This window comes from Eurosta solidaginis, chromosome 5 (genome assembly GCF_040869045.1).
Source record: "Eurosta solidaginis isolate ZX-2024a chromosome 5, ASM4086904v1, whole genome shotgun sequence".
Classification (NCBI taxonomy): Eukaryota; Metazoa; Arthropoda; class Insecta; order Diptera; family Tephritidae; genus Eurosta; species Eurosta solidaginis.
In genome coordinates, this window is record NC_090323.1 from 124,639,532 (window position 1) to 124,660,158 (window position 20,627).

Here is a 20,627-nt window from a genome sequence, read left to right on the forward strand (position 1 = left end):
TCCGCGACCACGGATATCCGCTTTCGCGTTTCCCGCTGCCTTTTGGCAATTCGGACAGTTGGGTTTGTAAGTATTTATGATCCCGCAACCGTAACAAAATATTCGTCGTGTCGTGCTTGTGCAGTCTTGGTATCTATGACCTATTTTATCACAGTTCCAACACTTGTATTTGGATGTATCTACTTCCGATATAATCACAGCTCCTTCGTCATATCCCTTGTGTTCATCGCCTGTTTCGAACAAGTCAGCTACTTGTCTTTTCGGTAATTCACGACGAGTATTATTAAAATTTGCGAAGAAATTTTCATGCTTATGGCATTCTTTGCGAAGCATCGCTACATCCTCGATTTCTAAATGGAGTAGTTCATGCCTAAGCTCCGGCTTAAGGTTTCTTAACATAGTTTCTATTAACTCGTTATCTGACATTGGAATACGCAATCGATCATTCATTGACAACATATCGTCCAGGAATTGATCAAAGGACTCATGTGGCTTTTGCTTTCGTCGCCGCATGTTCTCCTTGCGATCGAAGTCATTGAGATGGTCTTTGTATTTCTGTCTGAGTCCTTCACAAAGTTGGTTCCAGGTGATGTTGTCTAACTGACGGTGGCAACGCCAAAACCACGCTTGTGCATTACCGCTAAACAGCATGTGGGCATGTTGGCACAAAAGATCGAAGTCGCCATTTAGGAACTGTCTCGTCAAGGAATTTACTCTGTAGATAAAGTCCTCTACCGACATTTCACCTGCCGTTCCGGTGAAACGGATGTGCCAGCTAGAAATAATTTTAGTCACTTGGGCCGTCGGGGTATCCCACGAACGCGCATCTGACTGACGTGTATTTGCTTTCGATCGTTCGTTGCTAAGTGACGTATTTCGTGGCCCGTCTGGATGTGGAGCTGTTCGGGATGGTTCGGTGTTTCCCCCAACATTTAGGTTAGCCAGCAACGTACTTAGCTCGTTTCCTATCTGTGCCGTTATTTGTTCGCGAAAATCGCTGAAGGATTCCAGAATAAGCTGACGTGTTCGTGCTTCTTCTTCGACGACTCGTAAACTGGGAGGAGTAGGATTAGTATGGTTTCTGGCTCTAGGAGAGTCAAGGGTATGGTGTCCCGCTCTAGGAGAGTAAGGGGTATGGTTTCGCGCTCTAGGAGAGTAAAGGGTGTTGGCCCTATTGGTGTTTAATAAATTCTGATTTAGGGTGACGGATCGAGTCATTATTCGAGACCTGCCGCCACCACGATTTCTGTTATGTGATTCGTTCGACATACTTCCCTGTCCGGTGATTGAATTGGACGGATTACCGTCAGCAACCCCCGACGTATCTATATTCTCGTTCTCCTGTGCTCCTAATTCCAACAAATTCTCGCAACTGTGTCGGACCGACATAATGGGTCGAAATAATTAAATTTGGGATATATCACGAAAATGGGTGTGTTTATATGTTTAGAAAAATTAAAACTCAACTACTAAGCTCTAAGGCTAGCTTAGCCTCTGCAAATTTTAGCAAAACATCAATATGTTAAATGACCTAAAGAAAAATCAAATAAAGCTGTTTTGTATTTGTAATAACGTGTTTGCAAAGTCGAACAAAATTCGTTCTCCTAACTTCTTTGGTTTTTACCGAAACTCAAATATAAATTGTGTGATTACGAGGACTTACATATATAAATAGAAAATATAAAGATATAGACACTTGTCCGGTGAGACAATTTTATTTAGCTAACAGATATATGTAGGACACGAAAAAAAATCAAACTTTACAACGAAAATGTGTGTATTATTCGCTAACAACGGTATGTCGCGAGTAATTTTCCGAAATCATCCAGAAAAAAAATCTCAAGCGAATACCTGCTCAAAAAAAAACACCAAATGTGTAATTTAAAAAAAAAATTATATTATCAAATAGCTGTGTAATAAGTATGTACTGTAGCATCGCGAGTAACTTTCCGGATTTATCCAGAAATTGAAATCTCAAGCGATTTGAAAAGAAATTAGCAAAAAAATTTAAATGGTGTATAGCGAGTAATCAACCGAAATAATCCAATTGAAAAAGGTCTCTAGCTACACATCGTATAATATTTGTATAAATGATTGAAATAAATATATATATATATATATATATATATATATATATATATATGTAAAGGATATGCTTTCGACGTTGTATCGCGAGTATTTTATTGAAGCAATAAACAAAAAAAAATCACAATCCTAAATGCCACATTATTCCTGGTTCACAACCGAAATCTTCCAGTTGGCGACATTCCAAGTTATGAACATGAACACGTTTAAATTCCAATTTATTGAAGATGCTGAAATAAGAAGGGGGAAAAAAATGTAATGAAAACTTACTCCTCGTCGGCCCCATGGTTGGGCGCCAATTTATTTTATGTAACGAACCAGTCGGTCCATGTTGCCCAACACTTAGCCGACCTTCCTTATCAAGGAATGAACAGCCAGCCTTACTACAACAAAAGACCAAAAGGACATTAATAGGCAGTGCCACAGTACGGGGTCGAACCATGGATTGCCTATCCGACCGTATAGGTATAGAGTTCAAGGAGCATACTCTGTTTAATGTCAACCAGCTATGCTTCAGCGAATGGGGTGGGGTTCTTGCTCCTACACTGACTTTTGGGTCGGCACCAGAAAATAAATAATAAACAGAGATTCTTACTTTGTGTAGTTCGCAGATGAAAGGGGTTGTTTGGACCTGCGAGGAAAGTTTTCTTCTCAAATACGGGAAATATCACAAAGAAACTAAAACAGAACTAGACTGACCTACAACTACCGTTAAAGGACACATATCTGATATCAAAATACTCACTCACCGGATGTCTAGGAGGGCTTCCGCTGTCATTTGCCTCTCCGTCTCTTTACCCACCCAGCCTGCTAAGAGTACTCTTACCATGTCACTCTTAGCCCATTTTCCTTATATTGCCTCTCACACAATTAAATAAAATCTACTCCATCGTTATCTTATGTTAACAAATTCAAAATGATATTTTATTCATATTTACTTAGTTTTAAGTTGATTACCTTTCCTAAATAGCGATTTTTACATTGGTATGTGCATGCAACCATTTACATACATTTTCCATTTACGTATTTCATATTTTTCTTAATGTTGCTTGATAACTATAGAAACCTAATTTAGCACTACAACAAAGCTAACGAACGCTGATCTAAACCAAATACGATATCAACATGTTCATAAGCATGCTCAAAACCTAACTCTCAATTTGCTCTTACATTCCACAATATTACCATCAAAAATGTGGAACATAAGTAGATAGTAAATTCTGACTATTAACTAATTTCTTTATAAAAATTTTTAAATGGAAATATTTAAATATTACATAATCTAGGCCATATTATTTCATATTAAGTTAAAATTTATATGTTCGTAGGCCTAACTTTTGACCCTGATTAAGTGGCGAGAGAGTTTAAACATGAAACGACAAAATGTATAAATCCATATAGTCATGTTAATATATATGCATGTACATACATACATATGTATATAAACTAGTGTGTATACATAAATGTATTATCAATAGCAAATGCGATTGTCCACATCAAACAAAGTTACTAAATTCAAAATATGTTTATTGAAGCAAAATGCATATGGACTTTCTCTACATAAGCTAAAATTTGCAATAAAACGAAAATCTTGCTTTCATAAAGAAAAATAACGTTAATCCAAAATTTTATTTATTTAGATGAAAAAAAAATTAAATTTTGGAAAAGAAAAAAAATTTATAAATGGGAAAATTTTAGTAAATAAAAATTTGCTACTCACATTAATTTCCGGTTTCCGGTTCCTCCGTCCACTGGCCAGCTGTCGGGGATTCGTAGACCTTTAAAAGTTTCGAAATTTTTCACAAATAATCCTACAGTCCCTTTTCAAAATTAATACAAAAAATTTCTTTTTGTATTATCTTATTTTTTCCCTCTTAGGTAGGTATATATGTATGTCTATACACATATAATTTTATGGTTATTTATTTAATTATTTAAACGCACTTCCCACTTTAACTATTGAAGTATTAGTACCAAATTTTTTTTTTTTTTTTTTTTTTAAATATTTATGTAATTAATTCCGATTTAAATTTTATTTCATTTCACAAAATTTCCTAACCCTTTTTCCTACCTTACCAACCCTATCACTTAATTAAATAAATATGATTTCCGGCTTGTCCCATTTCGACGTTGCATATTCTTGCTGGTGCTGATCCTGATCCGCACTGAGGTTTGCTGATCTTTCGTATAAATGGCATAGTATGTAGATTTATTAGTTTCGATTTTCAACTTTCAAATTTTCTCAACTTTTCAGAAAGGCGATTTTCTTTAACTTATTGTTCAACGGTAACTTTTCTTTCTCTTTCCTTTCTCAGATTAACTAAGCCTTTTGTGTCCTTTACGGATCTTGCTTAAGTCCTTTCAACAATATTTCATACAACCTCCTTTATTATTTTTATTTTTTTTTTTCGATATTGCAAATGTCTTTGGCGAAAGAAGATTTATAACTTCAACGACGTGACTCAATTGGACTCAAAGGCCTGACACATTTACATCCATTTAAAGCTTTTGTATTTAAAACCACAGTCACATAATAAATATATACATATATATATATATATATATATATATATGATCGGCAGATATTTGAACTATCTTTGGCGAAACAAGATTTATAAAATCAATATCGAAATTTGATATTTCGCTGTTGACTCAAAGTCCTGACACATTTTGGAGGCATACTCTAAGTCCTACACAACTTTCTCTCCATAAACATCAGGATTCCGACACTGCACTTTATAAAAAAATTATTGAATTGGTTTAGAGTTTATAATTTCGCCGACGAGAATGAAGAGTTTTACTGGCTATATCGAATTTATTCACATTCCCGACAAAGCATTTAAAGGAGTTGATATTCCTTTAAGTTTTTAGAACTGTCACTTTACTTCTAACGATAGTTAGAGTATTTTTTTTTTTTTTTCTTCTCGGAGAACTATAAGTTCTGACCGCATAGATTGCGATTATGTCCGGAACTGACTTCTTCTCATTTGTCTCCTTTAGTTGAAGCTGCTATTTTCATTGGAATTGCATTGGTGGTCTTTTCGTTGTTTTCGAACTAATTTCTTATTACCATGAATTGCATTAGTGATCACCTGATTATTGTTTTCGAACTAACTCCTTCTCTATTCACTTGTTTTTGGGCCGAGCCTACTGGGTCATTCCTCCTTTCGGTACCAAAAATCATACGATATCTGCCTATAGTTCGAATACACACCTAACCAAACACATGTATACTTGTCAGTCTTATTTCGTCTCACACTGTTCCTTGTTGGAAGTGCCAATATGTTTAGCAAAGGGCTTAATGTTGCTATGGCTGAGACGGCGTATGTCAGCAACATTGATGGCGCTGTTAACTCGTATCTGTGCATGTTTGTTTATGGGTGATGTTAACTCGCCCTCACAGTCTGAATGTTCCTTTATAACTGAAAGACTGAAACGCAGAATCAATTTGCCAGCGAGGAAAATGCATGCCCATGTTTCAGGCATCACAAATGCAGTGTCAGCTCAGGTGAAAGAAGCATCCAACATCGAATTACGTTCACCAGTGGATCCCTGCTTCAGCCTGACTACACTCGTACTAGTTCTAGCGAAACTCACTGGGAATCTTCCATCCTGCTATATCAACGCAATGACTATGCAGGCATTCCCAGACTTGGTTTTGGCAGACAAGAGGTTCTACGTCAATGAAGATGTAGACCTCATACTTGGCGGAGACATATATCCCCAAATTATAATGAGCGGTATAAAAAAGAATGTGCTAAACACACTTTTAGCCGAAGAGACAGTGTTCGGTTGAATACTAACCGGTCGTATTGAATCACCGAATCCAACGAAGAGCATTATGTCTTTTTACAACGAGGTTGCGTTAGACAACCAACTCAAAGCGTTCTGGGAGGTAGAAAATGTATCAAAAAATAAAATATCAAATGAAGAGGAAAGGTACTGCGAACAATTATTTAAAGAAACAACGAAACGTGATGAAGATGGAAGATACACCTTGTCACTACCATTCAGGCAGGATTACCCTAATAATATTAATTTAGGACCGTCCCTGAAACGCGCATGCTCTCAATTCTTCCGGAATGAGGGGCGGCTAATAAAAAACCCAGATTTAGGTAAAGAATATGTTCGAGTGTAATCAGAATATGAAACGCTCGGACATATGAAAAAATTAAAAAAGAATATCCCATCCGATGATTGGGATCATTACTTCCTGCCCCAACACGCCGTTATTAAAGCAAAAAGTACCACTACAAAGGTACGCGTAGTATTAAATGCCTCGAGCCCTACGGCCAACGGCAATAGCCTAAATGATATTCTACTCCCAGGCCCAGTTCTACAAGCCGATCTACCCATCCTTATCTTACGTTGGAGACTATACCTTTTCGTCTTCAATAGCGACATCGAAAAGATGTATAGACAAATTTGGGTGAACGAAAATCACACCAAATTTCAACGTATTGTGCATCGCACGTTCCCGAATGACCCTATTAGTCTTTATGAATTAAAGACGGTTACCTTCGGAGTGAATTTCGCTCCATATCTCGCGATAAGAACGCTCCTACAACTGACAGACGACGTGTCAAATCCACACCCTACAGCGGCTAACATACTACGAGAATACATGTATGTAGATGACGTGTTAGCGGGTGGACATACGATCACATCGACTATTAAAGCCAGAGATGAAATTCGTCAAGTCCTACACTCAACGGGCTTTCCACTTCGTAAATGGACATCCAATTCAGAGGACATTCTAAGGGACATCCCCAAAGCAGACCTGCTCAATGAAAACTTCCTGGCATTCGAAGATACCAGTTCAGTTAAAGCGTTAGGCATTCAATGGAATGCCCTCTCCGATTTATTTTATTTTAAAACAGGGACGCTGGACCACCCGGAAAATATTACGAAGAGAGCGATACTATCAGCAATCGCAAAACTTTTCGATCCCTTGGGATAGCTGGCACCAATGGCCATTGTGGCAAAAATACTCATGCAGAGTATTTGGTTGGAAGGCACCGCTTGGGACGAACCAGTATCTACCAGTACGCTGGAACGATGGAAAACCTTCACCGACCAATACCATGAAATCGATAAAATCCGGATACCTAGATGGGTCAACTTTTCACCAGGAACCGACATCGAGATCCATGGATTTTGTGACGCATCCGAGAAGGCTTATGCAGCAGCTGTTTACATGCGCGTAAAAACGGATAATGACATCTGGACAAACCTGCTTCTAGCCAAAACCCGAGTAGCCCCAGTGAAAACTCTTTCTCTTCCACGATTGGAACTTTGCGGAGCAGTGCTGTTAGCGGAAATCACCGAATTAATTTTCAGGAACCTCAAGTTGGGACCAGTGAAAGTGCACCTTTGGACGGATTTAACTATCGTCCTCGCATGGATAAGGAAACCGCCGTGTTCCTGGTCCACTTTCGTCGCACATCAGATCACCAAGATCATCGACATGGTCGGAAATAAGGACTGCTTGCATGTAAACTCAGAATCTAACCCAGCAGATTTAGGTAGCAGAGGATTACCTGCGTCTGAATTGGTCAACAATTCGTTGTGGTGGCAGGGACCTTCTTGGCTGCAAAAAGACACGTCCCAATGGCCAGCACAAGAAAGTGACTACATCACCTCCGTAGAGGAAAAGAGGGCGAAGACCTGCGCAACAACAACAGTAAATACTACCGATGTTCTCCAACGCTTTTCAGACCTGCCTAGGGCTTTACGGGTGCTCTCATACGTTATGAGGTTCTACCGAAGAACTCACCCTAAAACAAAAAAATCATTTCAGGTCAAGTCACCTTTAATCTCTCCTGATGAGATCAAATCAGTAACCCAACTCTTAATTAAAATCTATCAGCAATAACACTATAGTTCCGAATATAGTGATCTAAAGGCCGGAAAACCAATTGCAGGGAAAAGTGCAATACTCTCACTTAATCCCTATCTTGACCAACATGGCATCATTCGGGTAGGAGGGCGACTCGGGGCGTCAAAGGACTTAGCCTTTAATGAACGCCGCGCAATCCTCCTCCCATACAACTGCCAGTTATCCCGTCTGACAGTCCTAATGTTTCATCAACAAAGTCTGCATGGGGAAAACCATCATGTTACGTCTGATACGCACCCAATACTGGATACCTAACATCAAAACCATGATTAGGGCAACAATTCATAATTGCAAAGTTTGCACTATACACCGAAAGCGTGCTCATACCCAACTTATGGGTATTCTCCCTCGCGAACGCACGACATTCAGCCGTGCATTTACGAATACTGGAATCAACTTCGCCGGACCCTTCGACATCAAAAGTTACCGCGGTCGAGGGTGTCGACTATCCAAAGGCTATGTCTGCCTTTTCGTGTGTTTTTCCACACGAGCGATTCATCTGGAGGCCACTACTGACCTCAGCACCCCATCATTTCTTGCGGCTTTTGCCCGTTTTATATCTAGACGCGGATGCCCGAATGATATGTACTCCGACAAAGTCCGGGATGCCTTCCTTCGAACTCTTACGTTTACTTGTATCTTGTCCACACGAGGTCCTGCCCCGAGAGCCAGCTCCCCCCCAACAAATCCATCAGCAACAACTAAGCGCGGCCGAATTGTTACCTATAATTTATGGATGGTGATATTTTATAGCACAGATGTGAAAAGGCAATCGTAATATTTCTCTGCCAGCGGCAGCTAAGTCGCCTTACAGTGAAAGCTCACGTTCACACATCTATTTGGCCCATCATCGGAAACCCTTATCAACGCTGCTCAAGCTCGAGTCATCGCTAGTCTCAGACACTGGAGCGGCGCCCGCACCACCATTGGCTGGTGATGTCGAGTTATTACCATTTTGCACACCCTTTGCTGAAGCATTAGTAGCCATATTCGAATTGTTATACTCAAAAGCTCATGTTTCATTGGGGGCACTTGTATTTTTCACATATGTCCTCAAACGTCTCTATCGCCTTTTCAATATCTGCATTTGTAAGGTGACCCCTAATCAGCGACCCTTCTCCAATGGATTCTTATACAGCGGCATGCCTTTCTCTATATGTACTTCTAATACGTTACGTTCCCTTATGGCTTTGCGTCCATTACATTGTTTACAGCGATCCTTCTCAGATATCAGCTCGCCTGTACCCATACATTTGCGGCACACTTGTTCGGTATGTTGCACTAAACCGAATCCTATTTGTTGGACACGAGTCTCTACACCACTACCGCGACATTGCATACATTTGTCAATAGCACCTTTTTTGCCACCACGTCCCTCGCATTTATCGCAAATCACATTTTTTCTGTAAAGCCAACTTGCGTGTGGCACCATTGTACAATTCTTCCAATTTTACAGGCATTTGATGTACAACATCCTTACCACGACGCTCACGTCGACGACCACCACCTGCCGAAACCAAATGTTTATTCTTGCTTCTTTTGTTCTGCAGGCCAAATCGGCGAATTTATTTCACGTTGCTCGCTGCCGCCCAAGAATTCGCCCACTTTCAATACCTGTGTTTTTTTTACAAGATCCGCGGTTAGTAAAGTTTCAATTTTGCCAAATAATGCAGGTATTTGGCCGGTTAATGCACCAGACGCTTTCTCTAATTTTTGAACGTTAGATTTATCTTCTGCGACATCCAAAAAGAAATCGAGCATTAGTTTATCGACGTAGTCCGGATTGCAGGCATATCGCTTAAAATCAGTTATACCAGAGGAACCTAATACTTCATCGTCAATTAAAAACTGACCCGTACACTGATAGGGTCCCGTATCAACACAGCGTATGCAGCATCCGCCATACTATTGGCTTTACGCGAAGTATAAAAACTATCTGAGCCGGCCAACATTTCAATAGCAGCCGTATGTACAGCGGTACGTGGCCATAAGGCATTCACCGCCACTTTGTCGGAATGAAATTCTGCAGCCATACCCAATACGCACATTGATATACCATACTTGGCCATTGTATAGGCAACATGTGGTGCAAACCACCTGGGATTCAAATTTAGTGGCGGTGAAATATTTAAAATATGTGTATGATTACTTTCCAATAAATGGGGTAAACATTCCTTCGATACGAGCAATGTGTCACGTGTATTAATGTGATGCATAAGATCGTAACGCTTCATTTCAGTACCTAATGTGTCGGTTAATGATATGGCTGATGCATTCTTTATTAATATGTCAATACCACCAAATTTTGCGACTGCATCCTTAACAGCCGTACCTACTTGTTGTTCATCACGCACATCTACTACGCATGGATGTGCACGTCCACCGACCCTTTAAATTTCTTCGGCTGCCCTATAAATTGTTTCAGGCAGTTTCGGATGTGGTGCACTTGTTTTAGCAGCAACAACAATATTTGCACCATCACGAGCAGCTTTTAAAGCAATTGCTTTACCACTACCTCGCGAAGCACCTGTGACGAATATTGTACGTCCAGCTAATTTCTCGGTATTAATCATTTTTAGTTTGCTCCTGTCCTCAGTACTTATTTATTTTTTAAAAAGCCTGGTCGTAATAGCTTGCGAAATGCGAATAATTATAGCTCAGATATCGAAATACAACAAATTGAAGAGTCCAAAGTACATATTTGGGTGAAATAAAATTCATGACTCGTATTCATGCGGCGGGACTCAGCATAGGAGGCTGCAGAGCAAGCTGATTCCACAACAAATAATATTGTTGCACTGTTTTGGTATCATCGAAAAAAAAAAAAGAAATTTTCAAAAAAAATTGTATCATTGTAGACAACATGCATGATGAAGAAAAGTGCACTTGTAAATTGGACAGTAATCCGTGGGGAGATTGTGTGTGGCATGGCGAATTCATACCATTTTTTATTTACCACCCTCTCGAAATCGAGTCTTTCACTCAGGTGGTGCCAGCAAACCACCCAAGTTGTAGCAGGGTACCTGAAAATATAAAATAAATAAAAATGAAAAGAAATTTGAAAATTTATAAAATTATTAAAAGGGAACGATACATAAAACCCATCAGCTCTCCTGGATCTCCACCGCATGCACCTGAAAATAAAAGTAATATTAATTAATAATCTCCAATAAAAATTCTTTTACAAAAGAATTAATATTAAAACTAACTTACCATTTTTTCCTCCTCAATTGTCCATGCGCCGTACTCCAAGCGCCGTAGTAAAAAGAATTGAAAGAACGGGAAAAAAATCATTCGATTTCTTTACCGCTTCTTTCAATTCTTTGGAATTCTACATTCTATACGCGGGTGTGTATGAATGTTCATTTGTTTTGTCTTTTGCCGTTGGCATATTTGTAACCAACGTATGTACATATGTATGTATATATGCCTACTTGGTTCGGCATATCCTATTAGTGCTGCATCGAATGACGCACACTGATACCGAAAACCCGCAAAAGGAACAAAATCGGGATCGGCTTTTTTGACCCGGGCAGTCCCAAAACATTCTTACGCACAAAAAATAAAGGCAAACACCTCCTTAAAAAATTAATTGCTCTCATTTACAAACAAAAAAAAAAAACAACCAAAAAAAATTTTTTTTTTGATTTTTTGATTTTTTTTCCGTCGGTACTGCCTGTTTTTTGGCGGGGGGCAGGACTTGTTGTTTTTCAACAACAAACAGTCATTATAAGGGCTCGGTACAAAAACAATCCGGGTCCAGAAATAAAAGAATCCCGACTCGACAAAATCCCGAAATGGGAAAAGTCAAATGTTTCTACCGGCCTAGTGTGCTACTGCCCCAGTGACCTAGTTTTTTTTTCACGGGCAAGCAAATACATATATGTATATATATACTCGCACACCACAAATTCACCATACCAGCTGTCAGCTAACCAATAAATATACGACAGGGTTGCATGCAGTCTCAGAATGGTACGTGCAGATAGAAAGCGTCATGGAGAACGCATCGCCAATCTGCATGCAAGCATCGGCATTTGGTACACTTTCGAATTTAATTACGATTTGCGCTGTTCGTCATGAGCTGTCGCACAAAATTAAATCCATACCTTCGTCAGCCTTTACGCTTCGGTTTAAACTCGGTTTGTTCATCTATTTTAACGGACGTTTGTTAATAAAACAACACGCGTATCACGAAAACAAGTAATTTTGCGCGGGTGGCTTGGAATCACGCCCGTTCCAACCTCCCACATACCGCAATCTTGCTGGTTTTGTTGAAATGCATAAGCTGCTCGAAATCACAGCACTAACTACCTTGCAAAAACGCTCTCGTCATTCCACGTCATTTGACTAGTCATTTTACGGTGATAGGTTATATTCGTAGTCACATTTGCATGGGCGTGGGTAAGTTTTGTGACCAAGTGTTTTGTAGGGTAATAATATAATACACAACTGACGAAATACATGCGCTGCAGCGAAAACGCGCATCACCCAACCAACCTCACGGCCACTCGCCCTGGCATATCCATAAAATGCCACAGTCGACCTGAGAGCGACACGACACGTTATACGCTGGAACGGAGACCTCGGCCTCTTCGTCCAGCCCAGAAAAACCTCAAAACCGTCGAGTCTGGAACGGAGACCTCTGCCTCTTCGTCCAACCAACAAAAAAAAAACCGCAACTCTGTAATGGAGACCTCGGCCTCTCCATCCGGAACGACAAAAACCAAAGAATAACAAAAAATGGTACCACTCTGGAACGGAGACCTCGGCCTCTTCGTCCAGCCTTACTGGCCATCGACTATACACATATTACATTCTGAATTTCTATATTTATGTATAATTCAATGGCAAGAAATATTCACTTATAACGGTTCATAACCGCTAATTTTTTCATTTTAGCTCAGGTGGCATGCGAAGCAAGTCGAAAAGGATTCCCGGCCATTTTCCGTCGTCAGACGAACTCCTCATTTAGATTAAGTTTAGTGTGTAAGTCTTATATCCATTTTTCTCGTTTCAGCGGAGGTCATTGGCGGAAAACGATGTTGCGTATCGCAAGGGGGGCCGGCATGTTTAGGCAGGATGCCTAACTTTTTCCGCATCTGTCTGCGATCCCCCCAATGCAACCCTGCGAATCGATACTCGAATTAATTTGTAACCACCCACACCATCACCGCCACATGCATGTGCATGCATGTACATGTACGTGAATGTGTGTTTTTTGTCAGCACTCATGCATATGCATGTCGGGGTTTATGTGTGGGTGCCTTTCCCCTCTAAAACGGAGGATTTTGCGGGTCAACGGTTGTAGCTTGCTATACAACCGGCCTCTTGGATTCTACCAGCCAACGCGTACACATCTGCCGCCAGCGATCTCTGCCGTAGTCACATATTCACAAGGTAATATATTTTCCTGTATATTTATTATCTACCCAATAAAACACATCATTATAAAGAGAAATCTCTTATTTTTATTCCCACACGCCATATTCCCATTGAGATCGACCCCGGTGCGCCCACCTCTCGCAAGGATCAGACGCACCCCGGCCGAACAATTATTGTTATGATAAATGTTTTCTTAATTGAAAACATTTTTAAATTAGAATAGAAGAAAGAAAAAAATTTAGACAACTGCCAAAACTCGTTGTATAGATCCATTTCGGGAACTGCTAAATTCCTTCATCGGCAAAGTTTAGGCGCCGCTGCTATAACCAGTCAGCCATCACAGCGGTTTTTTGTTTGTCTTCATTAATCCTACTTCTATTCTGGTTCGTGCCAATTGAAATCAGTTTGAGTTAAACGGTTTTATTGAAAACAATACTTACATTAAGTAATAATAATATTAAAAGCTAGAAAATAATTAGGTAGGTCATAGGTACTAGTCATCACACTCCTCATTAATCTACGGCGTTGATCATACAATTAAATAAAAGCGTTGGACGCGTAAAATTTCTGTTGATAGTGTTATCGATACGCATCTACTATGGGAGCAGCAAGGAAGGCAGTCGGCATGATGTAGTGGTGCACAGTGGCTAGTCATGTCGGCTGGGTTGGGTTCTTGCCAACCTTGCTGTCCTGCGCCATAACAGGAAAAATTTCCTATCATGCCTTTAAAAACAAACTGACAAAAAGCGCAGAACTAATTTCAAAACGCTCAAATGGACTAAAACAGACTGGACAGACCGTTAAAACATTCAAAATTTAAAACTCAAAAAAAAAAGAAATTCAAAAAAAATTAACGCAAAAAAACTTAACCGAACCGGAAATGACCGGTTACTATTACTGAAAACCAAAACATTCAAAATCAAAAAAAGCTGGAAAGGGAAAAAAGAAGAAAAGGGCCGAATATACATGGGGGGCGCCGCGGGTGTTGCTGCGACGCCCGGTGCTTGACCCACCCTCAAATCCATGGCCATCGACGCACCTAATTCTCGATGGCCCCTTACCTGTATTCCCTATGTGCCTTCTAAACGAAATTAGACGCCAGCATTCCCATTCTATAAATATTTATTTACAAGTCATTATACTAGAAAAGGAAATATCAAGTTTATATTAACGCTTACTTTAAGTTAAGTGCGAAAAATACTGGGAAAGAAAAATAATTATGACCAACCAGCATTCCTGTAAGAGTGTTCTGTTTTGTTTTTTTTACTGTAACTTAAAGTTGACATTTAATAAAATAATTAAAAAAATTTTAAGATCGCGGGTTCGAATCGAGCTCAAGGCCTAACAATAATTTTTTATCATTATTATTGTTATGATACATTTTTTCTTAATTGAAAAAATTTTTAAATTAGAATAGTAGAAAGAAACAATTTAGACAACTGCCAAAGCTCGTTGTATAGATCCATTTCGGGAACTGCTAAATTTCTTCATCGGCAACGTTTAGGCGCCGCTGCTATAACCATTCAGCCATCACAGCGCTTTTTTGTTTGTCTTCATTAATCCTACTTCTATTCTGGTTCGTGCCAATTGATATTCACAACACTGCGACATCTGTTGCAGAATGGATGTGAAAATTGGACTTGTGTGATGGCAATGCTGCCATAGTGTCATATTTTATTGACACTTTTTTCCCCGTGCTCTGGGATGTATTAACAGTTTTTGTTGTTATATCGGCCTACTTATTTGTAAGATCGCGGGTTCGAATCGAGCTCAAGGCCTAACAATAATTTTTTATCATTATTATTGTTATGATAAATTTTTACTTAATTGAAAAAATTTTTAAATTAGAATAGAAGAAAGAAAAAAATTTAGACAACTGCCAAAGCTCGTTGTATAGATCCATTTCGGGAACTGCTAAATTCCTTCATCGGCAACGTTTAGGCGCCGCTGCTATAACCATTCAGCCATCATAGCGGTTTTTTGTTTGTCTTCATTAATCCTATTTCTATTCTGGTTCGTGCCAATTGAAATCAGTTTAAGTTAAACGGTTTTATTGAAAACAATACTTACATTAAGTAATAATAATATTAAAAGCTAGAAAATAATTAGGGAGGTCATAGGTACTAGTCATCACACTCCTCATTAATCTACGGCGTTGATCATACAATTAAATAAAAGCGTTGGACGCGTCAAATTTCTGTTGATAGTGTTATGGATACGCATCTACTATGGGAGCAGCAAGAAAGGCAGTCGGCATGATGTAGTGGTGCACAGTGGCTAGTCATGTCGGCTGGGTTGGGTTCTTGCCAACCTTGCTGTCCTGCGCCATAACAGGAAAAATTTCCTATCATGCCTTTAAAAACAAAGTGACAAAAAGCGCAGTACTAATTTCAAAACGCTCAAATGGACTAAAACAACATCCGGCCGAACCGGATGTCACGGACAGACCGTTAAAACATTCAAAATTTAAAACTCAAAAAAAAAAAGGAAATCAAAAAAAATTAACGCAAAAAAAACTTAACCGAACCGGAAATGACCGGTTACTATTACTGAAAACCAAAACATTCAAAATGAAAAAAAGCTGAAAAGGAAAAAAAGAAGAAAAGGGCCGAATATACATAGGGGGCGTCGCGGGTGTTGCTGCGACGCCCGGTGCTTGACCCACCCTCAAATCCATGGCCATCGATGCACCTAATTCTCGATGGCCCCTTACCTGCATTCCCTATGTGCCTTCTAAACGAAAGTAGACGCCAGCATTCCCATTCTATAAATATTTATTTACAAGTCATTATACTAGAAAAGGAAATACTAAGTTTATATTAACGCTTACTTTAAGTTAAGTGCGAAAAATACTGGAAAAGAAAAATAATTAGACCAACCAGCATTCCTGTAAGAGTGTTCTGTTTTGTTTTTTACTGTAACTTAAAGTGGACATTTAATTAAATTATTAAAAAAATTTTAAGATCGCGGGTTCGAATCGAGCTCAAGGCCTAACAATAATTTTTTATCATTATTATTGTTATGATACATTTTTTCTTAATTGAAAAAATTTTTAAATTAGAATAGTAGAAAGAAACAATTTAGACAACTGCCAAAGCTCGTTGTATAGATCCATTTCGGGAACTGCTAAATTTCTTCATCGGCAACGTTTAGGTGCCGCTGCTATAACCATTCAGCCATCACAGCGCTTTTTTGTTTGTCTTCATTAATCCTACTTCTATTCTGGTTCGTGCCAATTGATATTCACAACACTGCGACATCTGTTGCTGAATGGATGTGAAAATTGGACTTGTTTGATGGCAATGCTGTCATAGTGTCATATTTTATTGACACTTTTTCCCCTTGATCTGGGATGTATTAATAGCTTTTGATGTTATATCGGCCTACTTATTTGTAAGATCGAGCTCAAGGCCTAACAATAATTTTTTATCATTATTATTGTTATGATAAATTTTTTCTTAATTGAAAAAATTTTTAAATTAGAATAGAAGAAAGAAAAAAATTTAGACAACTGCCAAAGCTCGTTGTATAGATCCATTTCGGGAACTGCTAAATTCCTTCATCGGCAACGTTTAGGCGCCGCTGCTATAACCATTCAGCCATCACAGCGGTTTTTTGTTTGTCTTCATTAATCCTACTTCTATTCTGGTTCGTGCCAATTGAAATCAGTTTAAGTTAAACGGTTTTATTGAAAACAATACTTACATTAAGTAATAATAATATTAAAAGCTAGAAAATAATTAGGTAGGTCATAGGTACTAGTCATCACACTCCTCATTAATCTACGGCGTTGATCATACAATTAAATAAAAGCGTTGGACGCGTCAAATTTCTGTTGATAGTGTTATGGATACGCATCTACTATGGGAGCAGCAAGGAAGGCAGTCGGCATGATGTAGTGGTGCACAGTGGCTAGTCATGTCGGCTGGGTTGGGTTCTTGCCAACCTTGCTGTCCTGCGCCATAACAGGAAAAATTTCCTACCATGCCTTTAAAAACAAACTGACAAAAAGCGCAGAACTAATTTCAAAACGCTCAAATGGACTAAAACAACATCCGGCCGAACCGGATGTCACGGACAGACCGTTAAAACATTCAAAATTTAGAACTCAAAAAAAAAAAGAAATTCAAAAAAAATTAACGCAAAAAAAACTTAACCGAACCGGAAATGACAGGTTACTATTACTGAAAACCAAAACATTCAAAATCAAAAAAAGCTGAAAAGGAAAAAAAGAAGAAAAGGACCGAATATACATAGGGGGCGCCGCGGGTGTTGCTGCGACGCCCGGTGCTTGACCCACCCTCAAATCCATGGCCATCGACGCACCTAATTCTCGATGGCCCCTTACCAGCATTCCCTATGTGCCTTCTAAACGAAAGTAGACGCCAGCTTTTCCATTCTATAAATATTTATTTACAAGTCATTATACTAGAAAAGGAAATACCAAGTTTATATTAACGCTTACTTTAAGTTAAGTGCGAAAAATACTGGAAAAGAAAAATAATTATGACCAACCAGCATTCCTGTAAGAGTGTTCTGTTTCATTTTTTTACTGTAACTAAAGCTAAGGCCACACTGAGCTGCACTACACTGCGCTGCAAAATATTCTTCGCATGTATTCTTATGGAGCAATTCACACCTAGCGGCAGCAGCACTGCGCGACGCGGCCATGAGCGGCAATGTTGATCAAATAGGCAAAAAAGTGAAGCGCCGCTGCCGCTACATGTCGCGCCGCTTAGTGTGCACGCACCTTTAAAGTGGACTTGCCGCGGAAAACAGATTACTATATGTATACGCTTGTATATGAGAGGGAATGGCTGCATCTAAACCGATTCTTAGATTTGTTAGACTTACAATCATTCTTTATTTAATGTAGGAACGAAATTAAGAAGTAAAAAAAAATTACTACATTCACTACATGGTAATACTACTAAAATAAAGGATATAGCAAAAAAAAGATTTTGTCTTGACAACACTTCTGAAAACCAATAGAGCTAGTTTTCTCTCAAATTCTTCCTACCACTTTATGTTCTATTACTATCGAAGGCAAGTGATTGGAAATCCTATAGTTATTCACCTCCGTTTATTCGTACTTTTATAATTGGCCTTTAGGTTGTTATTCGTTTTCTTTTTTTTTCTTATTTATTCATTGGTTTTTTATTTATTTAATGTATTCATTTAATTTTAATTTAACTTAATTCTAGTTTACTTTAAGTTAATTTAGATTAACCTTAATTTTAGTATTTCTTTAGTTTTTTTTTCTTTTTTATGTTAAGTATATAAGGTTGTGCTTTCGCTAAAACAACAAAAAAAAACATGAAAAATTTTATGTTTATATGCGTATGTATATAGCTGCCACGCCTAACGCTATTTAATTCATAAATGTTCAGTAAGGCAGTTAAGGACCTACTAGAAAATCTTAGGATCAAATAGGAAATGCCGATATTTACTTTGGTCGTAGTGTTCATCAAAAAAATTAAAGGCTACATCATATATGCAATTATATAAGCTATTACATTGTATCAATTTATGTATGCGCTTGTAATAACCTACGCTCTATTTACTTTTAATTAAATATTCCTTCAACTATCATGTATACAATATATTCTTATTAAATTCCAGTGTGTAATTTACCCCTCCTGCTTACGTCTAATGGCTCACTTCATTAATACGTGCACTAATTATAGCTGCGATATGCATACACGTATCGTTCGTACAATAGTGTAGGTATGTATTATGTAGCTTATCTAAATGTTTCTTATTTTGTTCTTCATTTATTTAATAATTGAACCGATAGCTAGGTTGGCATGAATGCAGCATAAAATTCCTATAACTAAAAGTTTCATCCGGTTCAGGGTTTGGAATTTCTAAATACCTTGAACACGGCCTCTACAGCTCAGTCTTCTTGCATCATATAAGCTGGATGCAAAAATCGTTTGTTGGTTTGCTGGGTTGCGGTCTGCGGTAGGCATTGAACTGTATAGGAATTTAATATTTCGGGCATTGCTATTTAAAATATACGGGTTAAGAAAAGCAAGGCCCGTACATAATCAGTTAGTTGCGTATAAAGTAGCACGCGTTCAAAAAGAACAAAAGAAATTTTAGTGAGCTACTAATACATCTGACTACCAAGGTTACAGTTGTTCAATAAAAGTAAAAAAAAAAACTGAATCTCAAATACATCAAATGTTGATGCAACCCGCTTATGCTGCGATTAAGATAATTCAAATTTCCTGATTACAAAACTACTTATATTAAACTAAGAGTTTACAAGGTAGTACTATTATTATTAAGTTGTCCGTAGTACGGAACGAACTCACCCGTTGGTTCAACAACAACAACAAAACAAAATTGAGAAGAACTTAAACGAATTAGTTGCGAAAGGAGTTTTAGTACCAATTGACCACGCGGAATGGGGTACTTCTCTTGTTCCCATACTAAAACCAAATGGCGAGATCAGAATCTGTGGCGACTACAAGGTCACAATTAATAAACATCTATCCGATTTTAAGTATGCTCTACCTATAATTGATGAAATTTTCGCATCACTTCAGGGTGGTGAGGTTTTTTCTAAATTGGACTTGCCCAATGCTTATAATCAGTTGATTCTTGACGAAGAATCACAAAAATTATGCACGTGGTCAACGCACATGGGCACATTCAAAATGACGCGCTTACCTTTCGGGATAAAACCAGCAGCAGGCATATTCCAGAAAACTATGGAAAATTTACTAAAGAGCATTCCATTTGTAGTTGTGTATCAAGACGATATAACCGTGTCAGGCAAAGACATGCAACAACACATTCGGAACTTGAAGGCAGTGCTGTGTAAACTTAGGGAAGCAGGGCTTAAGTTAAACATTAACAAATGTGAGTTTTTCAAATCCAACATTACTTACTTAGGATTTACAATCGACAAATTTGGTCTTAGCAAAAATAAAGATAGAATAGAGCCGGTATTACAGGCACCTCTTCCTAGTAATGTACCAGAGCTTAGAGCATTTATAGGTATGGTTAACTACTACTCTAAGTTTATTAAAAATTTTGCTGAAAAGATGATCCCTTTGTATAAACTATTGCAAAAAAATATAACGTTTCATTGGTCAAAAAGTTGCCAGGAATCCTATGAAACGATAAAAAAAGATGTGAAGTCAGACCAAGTTTTGGTACACTTTAACCCAAAGATACCGATCATACTCACAACGGATGCATCTAACAATGCAATATCCGGTATTTTGTCTCATTCCTTATCGGACAA

General features: G+C 38.5%; 1 protein-coding gene and 1 pseudogene across 1 annotated transcript in view; both read right to left on the minus strand.

Moving 5' to 3' along the window:
• The window catches only part of Dscam4 (Down syndrome cell adhesion molecule 4), a 2,049,237-nt gene that overhangs the window by 623,439 nt on the left and 1,405,171 nt on the right, over positions 1-20,627 (minus strand).
• Positions 9,509-10,557, minus strand: LOC137252874 (hydroxysteroid dehydrogenase-like protein 2 pseudogene; annotated as a pseudogene).